Genomic DNA, 16,609 nt, shown 5'->3' with positions numbered 1-16,609 from the left:
CCAACAAAACAAGTCAAGTGAATCCACTTGGATTCCGCCCAGGTTGGCACATGGAAATTATTATTCATATGGTACTTTCCATGGTGAAGTAGTTCGCAGCAGAACCGGCAGCATAAATATAGATTTGATGACGTCATGTTTACACATCTGAGCGCCAGAAACTGTCTACACTTTTGAGCGACAGAAATGAGCTTCACTTTTGAGCGACAGAAATTCCCAGGCAAACGCTATAACGCACCAGGTTTACAACCTGTGCGTTAATAATTCTCTTCAAACGTTGGAGCAACGACTGAAGCAAAAATATAAAATGCTTTTGTCAATATACCTTCAATGTCTTGCAGGAGGATAAAAGGTGCAACAAAAAAACCTCAAGAAGATCAGAACCGGGGGAGTTATTGAAACAATTTCAGCGAAACTCTTCCCGACACTTCAAAAGACTCATGGAGTCATTTTTTTCATTTGCCGGGGTTTAATAAAGCACATGTTGGTGAAATACTTTTCAAAGCCACGAATTTCAAAAGAATGATGAATTGATGGCCCTGCGATGATGAAATGAGAAACTGATGACATGAAGTAACCCAAACTCATGAGTCTGTTCCTGGAATTCTGGGCAGTGTCACCATGTCACCTATCAGATCGTTTTACAGCCATAAGGATATTGTCTTTAGAACGATCTTCACTGGGGGAGAAAGTACTCCGAGTCCAAGTGTGTGCAAGACCATTGGCACTGTGCCTTGCAGGCCTTGCTTTCACAGGCCCCAAAATGACTCAATGCCGTACAGCCTTCAATACAGTGGTGATATTATTACCTCTGCCACCAAAGGTGGATAGAGGTTATGTTTTCACCCCTGTCTGTTTGTTTGTTTGTCTGTTTGTCTGTGAACAAGATATCTCAAAAAGTCGTGGATGGATTCGGATGAAATTTGGCAGAGAGGTAGTGTACAGTGCATTCAGAAAGTATTCAGACCCCTTCAGTTTTTCACATTTTGTTATGTTGCAGCCTTATGCTGAAATCGTTTAAATTCATTTTTTCCCTCATCAATCTACACTCGATACCCCACAATGACAAAGAGAAAACAGGATTTTAGAAAGTTTTGCAAATTTATTGAAAAGAAAAAACTGAAATATCACATTTACATAAGTATTCCGACCCTTTGCTATGACACTTGAAATTTAGCTCAGGTGCCTCCCATTTCTCTTGATCATCTTTGAGATGTTTCTACACCTTGATTGGAGTCCACCTGTGGTAAATTCAATTGATTGGACATGATTTAGAAAGGCACACACCTGTCTATATAAGGTCTCACAGCTGACAATGCATATCGGAGCAAAAACCAAGCCATGAGGTCGAAGGAACTGCCTGCTGAGCTCAGAGACAGGATTGTGTCGAGGCACAGATCTGGGGAAGCCTACATAAAAAAAATTCTGCTGCATTGAAGGTTCCCAAGAGCACAGTGGCCTCCATAATTCTTAAATGGGAGAAGTTTGGAACAACCAGGACTCTTCCTAGAGCTGGCCGCCTGGCCAAACTGACCAATCGGGGGAGAAGGGCCTTGGTAAGAGAGGTGACCAAGAACTCGATGGTCACTCTGGCTGAGCTCCAGAGATCCTGTGTGGATATGGGAGAAACTTCCAGAAGGACAACCATCACTACAACACTCCACTGATCTGGGCTTTATGCCAGAGTGGCCAGCCGGAAGCCTCTCCTCAGTGAAAGACACATGAAAGCCCGCTTGGAGTTTGCAAAAAAGCACCTAAAGGACTCTCAGACTGTGAGAAACAAGATTCTGTGGTCTGATGAAACCAAGATTGAACTGTTTGGCCTCAATTCTAAGCATCATGTCTGGAGGAAACCAGGCACCGCTCATCACCTGACCAATACCATCCCAACGGTTAAGCATGGTGGTGGCAGAATCATGCTGTGGGGGTGTTTTTCAGCAGCAGGGACTGGGGGACTGGTCAGGGTTGAGGGAACAATGAACGAAGCAAAGTACAAAGATATCCTTAATGAAAACCTGAAACAGAGCGCTCAGGACCTCAGACTGGGCCGAAGGTTCACCTTCCAAAAGGACAATGACCCTAAGCACACAGCCAATACAACGCAGGAGTGGCTTAGGGACAACTCTGTGAAGGTCCTTGAGTGGCCCAGCCACTTAAACCCAATCGAACATATCTGGAGAGACCTGAAAATGGCTGTCGACCGACGGTCCCCATCCAACCTGACAGAGCTTGAGAAGATCTGCAGAGAAGAATGGCAGAAAATCCCCAAATCCAGGTGTGCAAAGCTTGTTGCGTCATACCCAAGACGACTCGAGGCTGTAATCGCGGCCAAATGTGCTTCAACTAAGTACTGAGTTAAGGGTCTGAATACTTATGTCAATGTGATATTTCAGTTTTTTATTTTTAATAAATTTGCAAAACTTTCTAAAATCCCGTTTTCCCTTTGTCATTATGGGGTATTGAGTGTAGATTGATGAGGGAAAAATGAATTATAAACGATTTCAGAATAAGGCTGCAACATAACAAAATGTGAAAAAAGTGAAGGGGTCTGAATACTTTCTGAATGCACTTTATGTGACAAGGACCAAATGATTAGATTTTGGTGAAGAACCGGATCCGGCTAGTATAATTTTAAAAAGTGCTTTAGATTTTGGTGAAGAACCGGATCCGGCTAGTATAATTTTAAAAAGTGATTCTTCACTATTGCAAGATAGGGCCAAAAACGATATATAGCAGGATATCTCAAAAAAGTTGTGAATGGATTTGGACGAAACTTGGTGGACCGGTTGTGTGTGTGACAAGGACTAATTGATTAGATTTTGGTGAAGATATGGTTTTGTATACGAGAATAAGTTAATCTTTAAGTGATTCTTCACCATTGAGAGATAGGGCGAAAAGCGATATACAACATGATATTTAAAAAAGTTATGGACGAGCTATGACAAAACTAGTGGATGAGTTGGTTAGATGGCAAGAACAAGCCAATTGGATTTTGGTTCAGTTCCGAATCCAGATCCGGCCTGTCATTGGGAATACAAAACTTAAACTCTTCAGCCTGGCGGAGGTATGTGCTCTACCGTGCGCCGTTCTAGCTAAGGCATGCGATGAATCAAAGCGATATTCAAAGTAGAAACACTTTGGAACACAAAAAGCAAAATAAAATTGATATTCCTCCAGGTTTAGTTTCCAAATAAAACACAAATAACTCCCTTCATGAGATATCCATCAATAGGAATACATTTATTTACTGCGTTCATGAAAGGCACAGCACGGCAAAGTAACAACACAAATACTGCATTTCAATTTGAAAATACTTTGCATATGCTAATTTCGTTCTACCTTTGATATATAAATAAAGCTAGTTAAAAGTGCTCATTTAGAGAAGAGACTGAAATTGAGAGTTAAAGGCCAGCCCAAGTATTATGAAATGCTAATGTAACTCCAATGCAAGCATGATTACAAAAAAAAGAAAATCATCCTTTGGGCTGATCACAATTACACACTGACATTTCACCTATAAATTGGTGTCAGGAAGGGGATGCCCATGCCAAAAATGCATTTATTATTGAATGGTTGTCATGTGAATTAATGGGGTAGATTATGGTCCCGGGAGTGTTTGGCATTGAGTAAATGTCAGCATCGAGTGAATTACGCTTTCATTAATGTCCATGAACAGCAACTTGAGGATGAGCGTCAATGTGTTGGGATGGGAAAATGCTCTTCCAAGTAGTCTTCCCTTTTTACTCCCACATTCCTCTTCTAACTTTATCTCGGCTCTCTTTGCCAAGTTTCTCTCCAACACCTGCCCGAGGGGACTCGGATTAGTACTATTTATTTTTCCATTACAAGCACAAAGTCATCCCAACATCTTACAGGCGACACAAACAGAAAATGAAAATTGAAGTTTTGTGTATTCAGCTCCACTATTAGCCATCAACTAAAACAAGCTGAAGGTAGACATAGTTTACATCCTCGCTTTTAATAATGTTCCATTATTTTGTAGACACAAGTACTCTACTTCTCATTGCATTTGCCAAGCTTCACACATTTAGGTTAGATTGAGGGAACAAAACTGGAGAATTAACCACTGAAAACCATTTGACGATAGCAATGAATGCCTCTTATTGAGACTCATGTTTCATGGAATGCTTTAAATAATTTCCAATGTTAATGTTGATAATCAGTAATTATTTTGGAGTAGAAAAGCTTGTTGTTTTGATGAAACAGCATGCACTCAATAAGCCCTTTATTGATCGTTTACTCATCAATAATGAACACTTTACGATCACCTACTTTAAAATACATTAGCCTTGTTTATTGTGTGCTTTATCTCATCATGAAAAGTGGCTGTGGACATTGAGAAATGACTAAGGAAGGGTCCCTCAAAAAGTTTTAACAACGAGATTACACAATAGTCCAAGACAAGCCAAAGTTCTTCCATTCTTTTTTCCTTTGATATTCTTCAAAACATACTTATCTATTATAATTCATTCATTCCGTCATTCATGTACAAAACTCCATATTGAGAGAGCATCAGTTTTACTGAAGTAATTTCTTGGCTAGGGTTACAATCCTGGATGGGTTGTCACTCCCACGCAGGATACTTGACTGAGTGTGCAGGAACTTGTAATTTGTTCACGGTGTCGGGTATAGTTCCCCGCCTCTTCATGAATGAAACCATCGTCTCATTAACATCCAAAAAACAAATGCTGGCAGAAGGGACGCCCAGTTTAACTTCCATTTGAGGGAAGGCAAACGCATTGACTTCTCGACATACCTGTGAGACACCAAGATGACAGTTTATAGCTTGGCCGACATTTGAAACCCAGGCTAGAGTGTGCATCATCGAGCAGTCCAGTTACGTAAAGTTGTGTCCACTTATAGTGACATTCATGATTAAATTTACACAAATCTCCCTTTCCTGCATGACTGCCCCAAGCTCTGGCAGAGACAACTTCGTTGCAGCCTTAACCCCATCCATCCAGCGCATACAAGATCTGCTTCGTCTTTCTCCCACAATACCCAGTATGACTAATTTCTCCAGATAATGTGTATAGTCTGCAAGGCGATTCTGCTATTTTGTATACAGGATCGAGGCTCGTGTAAGAGCCAACATTTACCACACAAAAAAATCTAAAAGACACACAAAACATATAATAAGGGTAGCGGTAGACAAGATGGGGAGAGAAGGGGAAGCACACAAACACAACATTTGAGAGCAGGTACATCGGGAGATCTGTGGGGAGGGCTTGGGGGGAAGAGGCGTGGGAAGGGGGGAGGGGTGGGAGAAGTATAAAACACAGGGACACTGCAAGGACTTCCAGGAAGGAAGTTGGTATTTCAAAAAAGTGAATCTGGGGTGAAATTAGCGTGGGTAGAAAAGATCAAGGTGTTGGATGGGGGAAGATAAGAGATGGTGGTGAACAGCAGTTTTAAAGACCTGGAGGGAGGAGTGGGATTGAAGAGAGTGAGGGAGTTTGTTCCAGAGGTGGGAGAAAAGAGGAATGAAGGAGTGAAGGTGAGCAGAAAGTCTTGATTTTGGCAGTTTAGCCAAAAGAGGCTGGCTGGCAGCTCTTGTGCGACCTGCAGGAATATTTGGGGGACAGAGCCCAGAGAGAGCTGGGGAAGCAAGGCCGGAGAGGAGTCGGTAGAAGACAGAAAGACCACCAACCTACCTGTCGTGAGTAAGTGAAAGGCCCTTGGAGTTAGCGTCATCGTGGGAGATTCCAATGATTCTGAAAGCTTTGGTTTCAACAGCGTGAAGCCGAGCTAGGTGTGAGGCAGAAGCACCGGCACAGAGGGGAGAACAGTATTCCATTGAGCTGCAGATGAAAGCCTTGTATGTGCTGAGGAGCTCAGGTGTGCCAAGGAAGAACTTTGCATGACGGAGGATGCCCAGTCGGCGACTGGCTTTGGAGGCCAGATTTGAAATGTGGTTTTCCCAGGAAAGGTCATGGCAGATAGTGAGACCCAAAAGCTTGAGTGACAGAACTTCTTGGAGAGGATTATTCAGAAAGTGGATGCGAGGGTTGTCCAGTCGGTCTTTTTGGAGTAAGAGTGTTAGATTTGTCAGGATTGAAAGACATGTTCCACTTGTTTGACCAGTCTGTGATTTTGTCCATGTCTGCAGAGAGTGAGGAGGCTGCAGATTGCCGATCTCAGGGATGAGGAATGGAGCGACAGAGAGTGGAGGCATCAGCAAAGAGATAGAGAGGATTTTCAAGAGAGTCAGAGAGATCATTGATGAAGACCAGAAAAAGCACAGGGCCCAGAACACTGCCCTGGGGAACTCCAGCCTGAACAGAAAGGGGAGATGAGAGAAACCCATTCAGGGCCACACGTTGACTACGACTAGAGAGGAAGTCCACAAGCCAATCGTGGAGATTTCCATGGATACCATAGGAGGAGAGTTTGGTGAGCAGAGCGGGGTGCCACACCGTATCGAAGGCACATGATATGTCAAGGTAGACAGCTCTAATTTCCTTTTTGGCATTGTGGACCTCCATCCATTGTTGAGACAGCAGAAGCAGCATGTCCAGATTAGAGTGACCTGGTCTGAAACGAAATTGATGATCAGAGATCAAGCCATTTGAGAAGAGGAAAGATTTGATATCCGAAGCAATGATGGATTCCATGACTTTGCTGATAATTGGGAGAAGGCTGATTGGTCTGTAGTTGCAATAATATATATATATACAGACTTGGCATTTAATGTGGAATTTTTTTTTTTCTTGACTTGGGTTTACTTTCTTAACTTAGTATATCAATCTGGTCAGTTGCTTTTACACTTTGGTGATTTATTTGTTAAGAACCATGTCACTGATTGTCTGGCGCAGCAAGAAGTCAACAACAGGATTATATCACAGGTGGCGTGGCAAAATGTACGGACAGGTGCATTTGACAATTGGCTTCACAGCCGGGTATACAAGGGTTTTTGCGTTCTGTATTCGTGGAAAACAACTGCTGCACCTCTCCAAAAGTTATTGCTGCTTCCTCTGGAGATAGTCCGTCAACTCGACAATGCTGTTTGTCATGGAGTGGTGGCTTTACGAAATTACGGCATGAAAGACCATGCTATTGCTCGGCAGTATGGCATCACTCAAGGTCAGGTGTCAAAGATCCTGAAACAAAATGCTCAGAGGGGTGTCCCTACTCCAATACCGAGGCCAGGACATCCCCGCAGAACCACAAGGAGGGATGATCGCCAGCTGCACCGGTTAGTCCGCAATGGCCGTACCAAGTCAGCTAATCGGCTTAGGGCTGAGTGGCTGCAACTGACAAATGTGCCTGTATCCAGAAGGCTAGTCAACCAACGACTGGTTCAAGCAGGCTATCATGCCAGGCATCCCCTCAGAAAGCCACGCCTGACCAGACAACACCGCCAGCGCCGATTGCAGTGGGCCAGAGAGCACCCTCAATGGCAGCCATGACACTGGAATCACGTGATCTTCAGTGACGAGTCTAGATTTCGGGTCTATCGTCAAGATGTCCGCGTCCGAGTGCGCAGACAAGTGAATGAAGCCTTCAACAAAGATTGTATAGTGCCAAGAGTCCAAGCTGGAGATGGTGGGGTGACCGTTTGGGCTGCTTTTCATGCAGGGGGCAAAACTGACCTGGTTGTTCTGAATGGAAACCTGAACCAGTTCAAGTACAGGGCCATTCTGGAAGAAACATTGCTTCCATTTGCTCGTGCAGCCTTTCGAGGAAACTTTGTCTTCCAAGATGACAATGCACGGCCTCATCGTGCTCGCATGATCCAACACTTTCTTGCTGACCGTGGTGTAGAGCATATGGAGTGGCCTGCCATGTCCCTGGATATGAATCCGATAGAGAAATTGTGGGCAGAATTAACGTGTCAAATCGACCACTTGGACCAGCAGCCGACCTCTGTGCGTGAATTGCAGCAGGCTATTGTCACTGCATGGCAAGCAATTCCTGTCCAAACCTTGGCAAATCTCGTGTACAGCATGCCTCAATGTGTACGTGCTCTCCTGAATGCTCGTGGGGGTTACACGAAGTACTGAACTGTAATTTTACTGTCCTTAAGCCCAGTCGTAATTTAACTTTTGTTTTTGTTAAAAAAATTTTTGGCTAATGTGCAAAATAAAGAGATACTTCTGGAAAACGTACTGAAGTTTAACACAGTACTGTCCATGAATTGAGTTCAAAATCAGTTTACATCACTTTCAAGGATCAATTTATTTGTTTCGTAATGTCAAATGTGGTTTTTGTTTCTTTTAAAGGTCACATTAACAAAATCTAGAATATTTCAACATAATTCCAATGAACTTTTGGTTCTAAGACATCTTGAAAAGTAAGTTCACCTCCACAAAACAAAAATTCCATATTAAATGCCAAGTCTGTGTGTGTGTATATATATATATATATATATATATATATATATATATATATATATATATATATATATATATATATATATATATATATGGTGGTCCAGAAACCCTGGGCACATTTTGAAGAACGATACCTGCAAAAATCAACAAAGTTTATTGTGGACTTTGGTGCAAAACAAAACATGATTACTCGTAAATGGATGTGACCGCTTCAACACACACAGGCATCATGTGATACGCAACAGGGAGAGGTGCATCACGTGATATGGATAGGGGTGAGCTTCGCTCACTGTGCTGCAAGCGTTTGTCTTTGCATTAGTTCAGTTCATTGTGAATTAGACGTCCTAATATGATGGAGGATATCGTGAGACAGAAATTTGCGCTGTACACTTGTATTCTGTATCTGGAAATTCGGTTGAAGTTAACAGACAACTTGTCAAAGAATGCGGCGCCGACGCAATTGACAGAAGAACCATCGGCAGAATAAACAAGCAGTTCGATGAAATCGCCAGCATTCTTCCAAAACAGTCACCATTTTGGCCTTGTACTGTTCGAACTGAGGAAAGCAGAGAGGTCATTCAACAACAACTCGACAGTAACACACCATGATCAACTCGTCATTTATTAAACGCCACCAATATAAGCCGAACATTGATTCAACGAATACTAAAATACCTTAATGCGAAACCATACATACCCAGATTAATTCACCAACTATCTAAGGATGATTTTTACAGGCGCGTTGAGGCATGCGAGACATTGCTTGGGTTAATGGATATGAACAATTATTTGCATAACGGATCTTGTGGTCAGATGAATCCAAGTTTACTTTATCTGGTTCTGTAAATCGTCATAATAGCGTGATATGTGCAGTGGACAACCCACAATTTACTGTTGAGAACAATGTCCAGTATCAAGCTGTTGTGTCCGTCTGGGCAAGCATTTTATCTGGAGGCATTGTTGGACTAATATTTTTCGAAGAAAATGTGAATGCTGCAAATTTCCATCCAATGTTGGAGCAGCATGTATTTCCACTCAATGATGGCCAACTGTGGTTCATGCATGATGGTGCACCTGCTCATTATGCTGCCAGTGTACACCAGGCCCTTGTTTTGAACTTTACAGACAAATGGATTGGCCATCGTGGTCTGGTTGAATGGCGTCTGCGGTCTTATGATTGAACAATACCCTGTGATTTCTTTCTTTGGGGTTTCCACAAACATAAAGTGTATGCGAGTAATCCTATGACCCTTAGAGGCTTGAAACAATTCATACGTAATGAGACTGCTGCCTTAATGACTGAAACATGCAGAACTGTGTGCCAGAGTGTTTCGTCATGGCAAAAGCTGTGCATAAACAATGAAGGAAAGCAGTTTGAACATTTGAACTGATCCGTTTCATGTATAGTCATGTGAAAAAGTAAGTACACCCCATGTAAAGTTTTGACTTTTTCAACATATTTCAACATACATCTATTTGATCTTCATTTCAACAATATTGAGAGATAAAGGTGATATAATATAACAAATATCATGAAACATTTACATTTTGTAGTCCATTGTATAATTTAAATAAACATAAATGGAAATTTTGCATGTGGAAAAAGTAAGTACACCCCTACATTTATCACTACTTCAAATACCTAAAATTAGAATCAGGTGCACCAGCTCAGGTGCAAATGATTAGAACATCGTTAGGGAGGATCTTGGAGGAACCTGTCTTATTTAAACCTAAGACATGTAGTTTGGTTTGCTCTTTGTTGTTGAAGTGGGTGGCGTCACCATGCCTAGATCAAAAGAGCTCTCTGAGGCCTTCAGAAAGAAGGTTATAGATGCCTATGAGTCTGGGAAGGGATTTAAAAAGATCTCCAAACAATTTGAAATCAATCATTCCACTGTCCGGAAGATCATCTACAAGTGGAGAAGATTCCAAACAACTGCCAACTTGTTCAGGCCAGGCTGCCCCAGCAAGTTCAGCCCGAGAGCAGACCACGCGATGCTGAAAAAAGTCTCTAAGAACCCCAGAATGTCATCACGGGACCTACAGGTAATCTTGCCACTGTTGATGTCAACGTGCACGAGTCTACCATTAGAAAGAGGCTGCACAAATTTGATCTACATGGGAGGTGTGCCAGGAGGAAACCTTTGCCGTCCAGAAAGAACATCAGGGCAAGACTAAAGCTTGCCAATGAACACCTTGGCAAAGACCAGCACTTCTGGAACAATGTGCTCTGGACAGATGAGTCAAGGGTAGAGCTATTTGGCCACATTACCAGAAGACATGTTTGGCGAAAACCAAAGACAGCATTTGACCACAAGAACCTGATACCAAATGTAAAGCATGGTGGTGGAAATGTTATGGTTTGGGGCAGCCTTGCTGCATCAGGGCCTGGGCATCTCACCATCATAGATTCCACTATGAATTCTTCATTGTACCAGAGGGTGCTTGAGGATAATCTGAGGCCATCTGTCAGAAAGTTGAAGCTCAACCGAAGGTGGAACTTGCAACATGACAATGACCCTAAACATACCACTAAATCCACCAAGGAATGGCTGAAAATAAAGAAATGGAGGGTTCTGGAATGGCCAAGTCAAAGCCCGGATCTAAATCCCATCGAGATGTTGTGGGTGGATTTGCGACGAGCTGTGCATGCAAGAAACCCCTCAAACATCGCACAGCTGAAAGAATTCTGCATCGAGGAGTGGGCAAAAATTTCTCCCAGTCGATGTCAGAGACTGGTAGACAGTTATAAGAAACGCCGACTTGAGGTTGTTTCTGCCAAAGGGGGCAATACCACCTATTCGCGCCAACGGTGTACTTACTTTTTCCACATGCGAAATTTGCATTTATGTTTATTTAAATTATACAATGGACTACAAAATGTAAATGTTTCATGGTATTTGTTATATTATATCACCTTTATCTGTCAATATTGTTGAAATGAAGATCAAATAGCTGTATGTTGAAATATGTTGAAAAAGTCAAAACTTTACATGGGGTGTACTTACTTTTTCACGTGACTGTATATATACATATACACTACATGGCCAAAAGTATGTGGACGCCCCTTCAAATTAGTGGATTTGGCTGTTTCAGCAACACCCATTGCTTACAGGTATATATAATCAAGCACACAGTCATGCAATCTCCATAGACAAAGATTGGCAGCAGAATGGGCCGTACCGAAGAGCTCAGTGACTTTCAACGTCGCACCGTCATAGGATGCCACCATTCCAATAAGTCCGTTCATACAATTTCTGCCCTGCTAGAGCTGCCCCGGTCAACTGCAAGATCTGTTATTCTGAAGAGGAAATGTTTAGGAGCAACAACAGCTCAGCCGTGAAGTTGTAGGCCACACAAGTTCACAGAACGGGACCGCCAAGTGCTGAAACATGTAGCGCATAAAAATCGTCTGTTCTTGGTTGCAACTCTCACTACCGAGTTCAAAACTGCCTCTGGAAGCAACGTCAGCACAACAACTGTTCGTTGGGAGCTTCATGAAATGGGTTTCTATGGCCGTGCAGCCGCACACAAGCCTAAGATCACCATGCACAATGCCAAGCTGGAGTGGTGTAAAACTCGCCACCATTTGACGCTGGAGCAGTGGAAATGCGTTCTCTGGAGTGATGAATCATGCTTCACCATCTGGCAGTGCGTTGGATGGATCTGGGTTTGGCGGATGCCAGGAGAACGCTACCTGCCTAAATTCATAGTGTCAACTGTAAAGTTTGGTGAAGGAGGAATAATGGCCTTGGGCTGTTTTTCATGGTTCGGGCTAGGCCCATTAGTTCAAGTGAAGGGAAATCTTAATGCTGCAGCATACAATGGCATTCTAGACGATTGTGTGCTTCCAACTTTGTGGCAACAGTTTGGGGAAGGCCCTTTCCTGTTTCAGCATGACAATACCCCCGTGCACAAAGCGAAGTCCATACAGAAATAGTTTGTCGAGATCGGTGTGGAAGAACTTGACTGGCCTTCACAGAACTCTGGCCTCAACCCCATCGAACACCTTTAGAATGAATTGGAACGCCGACTGAAAGCCAGGCCTAATCACCCAACATCAGTGCCGACCTCACTAATGCTCTTGTGGCTCAATGGAAGCAAATCCCCACAGCAATGTTCCCACATCTAATGGAAAGCCTTCCCAGAAGAGTGGAGGCTGTTATAATAGTAAAGGGGGGGGGGGGGGACCACTTCCATATTAATGACCATGATTTTGGAATGAGATGTTCGACCAGCAAATATGGGTGTGATGTCAGGGCGTCCACATACTTTTGGCCATGTAGTGTATATATGTTGGAACCCATCTGTGGATCGGTCCCATCGGCCGATGGGTCTGACCCATCTGTGGATGCACGAGAAATGACAATGCAGACCCATCGGCCGATGGATCTGCGCCATCTGCGGATGTGTTGTTCAACTTGAAGGAATGTGTATGCATGTTGCGCCAACCCTGTTGGAAGGTCAGGATCCTTGCCACCAAAACTACATTTACCCTCGCCATCACCTTCATCAGCACCTGCCACTCTCTACCCTGCCACCATTCCCCTCCACCATTATCAGAAGAACACCTAATGTTTTGTATGAATGTTGAGTATGTCATGTAAAGCTTTACTAAAACTGCCATGTATCTGTTAATTACAAAATGTATTGACAAAATGTATAAATAGATGGGTAGAAATAGATAATAAAACATTTTAAAATCATCTCTGTTAAATTCCTACCACATGTAATTCCAATGACTGTGTACCTGATTGAAGAGCACCATTCTGTCAACACATTCCTTCAAGGTGAACAACACATCCGCAGATGGCACAGACCCATCGGCCGATGGGTCTGCATTGTCATTTCTCGTGCATCCACAGATGGGTCAGACCCATCGGCCGATGGGACCGATCCACAGATGGATTCCAACATATATATATATATATATATATATATATATATATATATATATATATATATATATATATATATATATATATATATATATATATGTACCTGATTGAAGAGCATATATATGCTCTGTATATATGTATATATGTATATATATATATATATATATATATATATATATGTACATATATATATATGTATATAATATATATATATATATATATACATATATATATATATATATAATATATATATATATATATACATATATATATATATATGTATATAATATATATATACATATATATATATATATATATATATATATATATATATATATACATATATATATACATATATATATACATACATATATATATACATATATATATACATATATATATATATATATATATATATATATATATATATATATATATATATATATATATATATATATATATATATATATATATATATATACTGTATATATATATATACTAGCTTGGCTCGGCTCGCTACGCTCGCCTCACCACACGTCGTTACTGAGGGACGGGCTTATTTTAGCTGAGGCTAATGACTGTACCTGAGTTGCTGTGTTGTCATGATTTACACCAATCATAACACAAACAATTATATTGCACAAATTTATTTGTAGTGTTTGTGATACTACATTTTTATAGGCAATTTAGGTTAAAGATTTAGGTTGAAAAAAAAAAAAAATTCAAAAAAGAACCCCTCAGCACATACATACGGTAGGGGGAGGTGCAGACTGGAAGTTTGGGACGATTACACCTCACCACCACGTAATTCAAAACACCTCACCACCAAGTAATTTAAAACACCTCACCACCACATAATTCAAAACACCTCACCACCACGTAATTCAAAACACCTTACCACCATGCAATTCAAAACACCTCACCACCACGTAATTCAAAACAACTCACCACCACATAATTTAAAACACCTCACCACCAAGTAATTCAAAACACTTCACCATCACGTAATCCAAAACACCTCACCCCCATGTAATTCAAAACACCTTACCACTATGTAATTTAAAACACCTCACCACCACATAATTTAAAACACCTCACCACCACGTAATTCAAAACACCTCACCACCATGTAATTCAAAACACCTCACCACCACGTAATTCAAAACACCTCACCACCACGTAATTCAAAACACCTCACCACCACATAATTTAAAACACCTCACCACCAAGTAATTCAAAACACCTCACCATCACGTAATTCAAAACACCTCACCATCACGTAATTCAAAACACCTCACTACCACGTAATTTAAAAACACCTCACCACCACTTCATTTAAAAACACCTCACCACCACATAATTCAAAATATCTCACCACTACGTGATTCAAAACCACCACCAAGTTATTATAAACACTTCACAACCACGGAAACAAAAGTTTCAGGGAGTAGTTCAGTGACAACAGACACTGCCCAGATATGTAGATATATAGATAAATGACTGTACCTGAGTTGGTGTTTTGTCATGGTTTACACCAATCATAATTCAAACAATCATAATGCACATATGTATTTGTAATATACGTGATATTACATTTTATAAACAATTGAAGTTGAAAACTTAAGTTGGAAAAAAAAAATTCCCCCCCCAAAAAATAAAACTGGAAATTTTTTCAAAAAAATACCCTTAAGACATACCGACGGGAGAGATAGGTGCATACCAGAAGTTTGGTACAATTTCACAAAAGTTTGAGGGAGTAGTTCAGTGACAACACAACACAAGACAACACAACACAACACAAGACAACACAGACACTGCACAGATATATATATTATTTTTATTTTTATTTTTTGGGGGGATTGTGGAGGATCGTGGAAGAGTTCCTCGATGAAGACAGTTTCCATGGCCCAGGTGGTTTCAAGACCACATATTGGCCCCTGAATAATGTTTGCTCATAGTATTTTCCATCATCCATCAACTTTGGACAGTGTTAAAGCCAGAATAGAGATTATGTCTCTATGGTGTTCTACATATTTTTGAATATCTACAAAATAAGTACAATCATTCTTTCCAATTTTGCCATTCTTTTCCTCTCTTTAACTCAAAACATTCTGCTTTCAGACGAGAGGTGTTCAAAATGTTCTAAGAACGACTTAGATACTCTCAATATTCCAAGACACGTCAATATTTAAAAAAAAAGAAAGATATGCTTTCCAATATGTACATTCTGTACAATAGGTACAATATGTGCAATACTATCCAATATGTACAATATGTACAATACTAAGCACATTTCATTGAAAAATAAAATGAATAAAGACGTATATTAAATAAATAAATAAATAAAGCAACCCACGTGGGAAGATCTTCTATGTGGGTTTCATGAAGACGCAACTATAAAGGTCGTGTCGAGTTCATCGCACATGCAAAATCATACATTCCATCCACGCATTCGTTTGCACCCTTTGTGGAGAACAGAGCACTGACACCTTGGACACATTCCCCACGAGTGTGCACCCTGAGTGATGCACCACAAACTATTTCAGAACGAAGACCCAGCACAAGCCACGTCACACCGAGAAGCACCGGGGAACTCACCCGTTGAGCTCGAGTTGTGTTGATGTTTTCCAGGTCCACCAACAGAGCAACTGGCAGAGTTTTAAAAATGATCAGCCTGGCGAGGAATCCCGAGGATGTTTAATTTATTGGATCTCCACTTGGTACGCTGTGTGACTCTTCCGTGCCGGTGGTGGTTAGGGGTGACGCGGGGTAGGGGAATGAGCGCCTCGAGTGGCTCAGGCGGCGCAGAGACTCCGCCCTCCTCACATCCCATTGGTCGCATTTCCAGACGTCGTCCCGCCTCCACGAAGGTTCAGTACTTGATGAAGTAAGCGGCAAAAGCTCTTCGGCCATTCCTGTTGATTCATGTTTCAGTGACGCAGCTTGTTCATTATGGAAATGCGTGAGTCGGCTGGAAGTAGGACAGATGCAGGTCGGAGGGAGAAGACATCACAAACGTAATCCGGACTGAAGTTTGAGTCGGTGGAAATTGTTCTCATTCAACCTGCTTTTCCTGTCTTTCTATTGTGAACAATAAAGGGTATTTTTACAATTTCCCCCAAACTTCACAACTTTTACCATCACTCCCTCAGGAATTAACTTTAGCATATAATTCCACAAACAAATGAGGTATCCCAAAGAGTACTCTGAGAACCTTGAGGGTCAATTCCACAGCTCCGGGTGATTTAAATTGTTTGCTTTTAGAAATTTTAAGTTATTTAGAAACTTTAAGGATTATTACCTCCGCCACCTGCCTGGAGGTTGGTTATGCTCATTACCACCAACGTGGATGCAGGT

General features: G+C 41.5%; 1 protein-coding gene across 1 annotated transcript in view; it reads right to left on the bottom strand.

Annotated features, from left to right (window-relative positions):
• Positions 1-16,007, bottom strand: part of LOC137423259 (inactive rhomboid protein 1) — a 151,442-nt gene extending 135,435 nt beyond the window's left edge. Inside the window, exon 1 of the mRNA XM_068110188.2 lies at positions 15,851-16,007. The gene's annotated coding sequence lies outside the window, so the exon portion shown is untranslated. The remainder of the gene's footprint in view (positions 1-15,850) is intronic.
• Positions 16,008-16,609: the final 602 nt, after the last annotated feature.

This window comes from Myxine glutinosa, chromosome 3 (genome assembly GCF_964187855.1).
Source record: "Myxine glutinosa chromosome 3, kmMyxGlut1.1, whole genome shotgun sequence".
NCBI lineage: Eukaryota > Metazoa > Chordata > Myxini > Myxiniformes > Myxinidae > Myxine > Myxine glutinosa.
The sequence above is the reverse complement of the archived record's forward strand: the minus strand, read 5'-3'. Positions and strand labels throughout refer to the sequence as shown.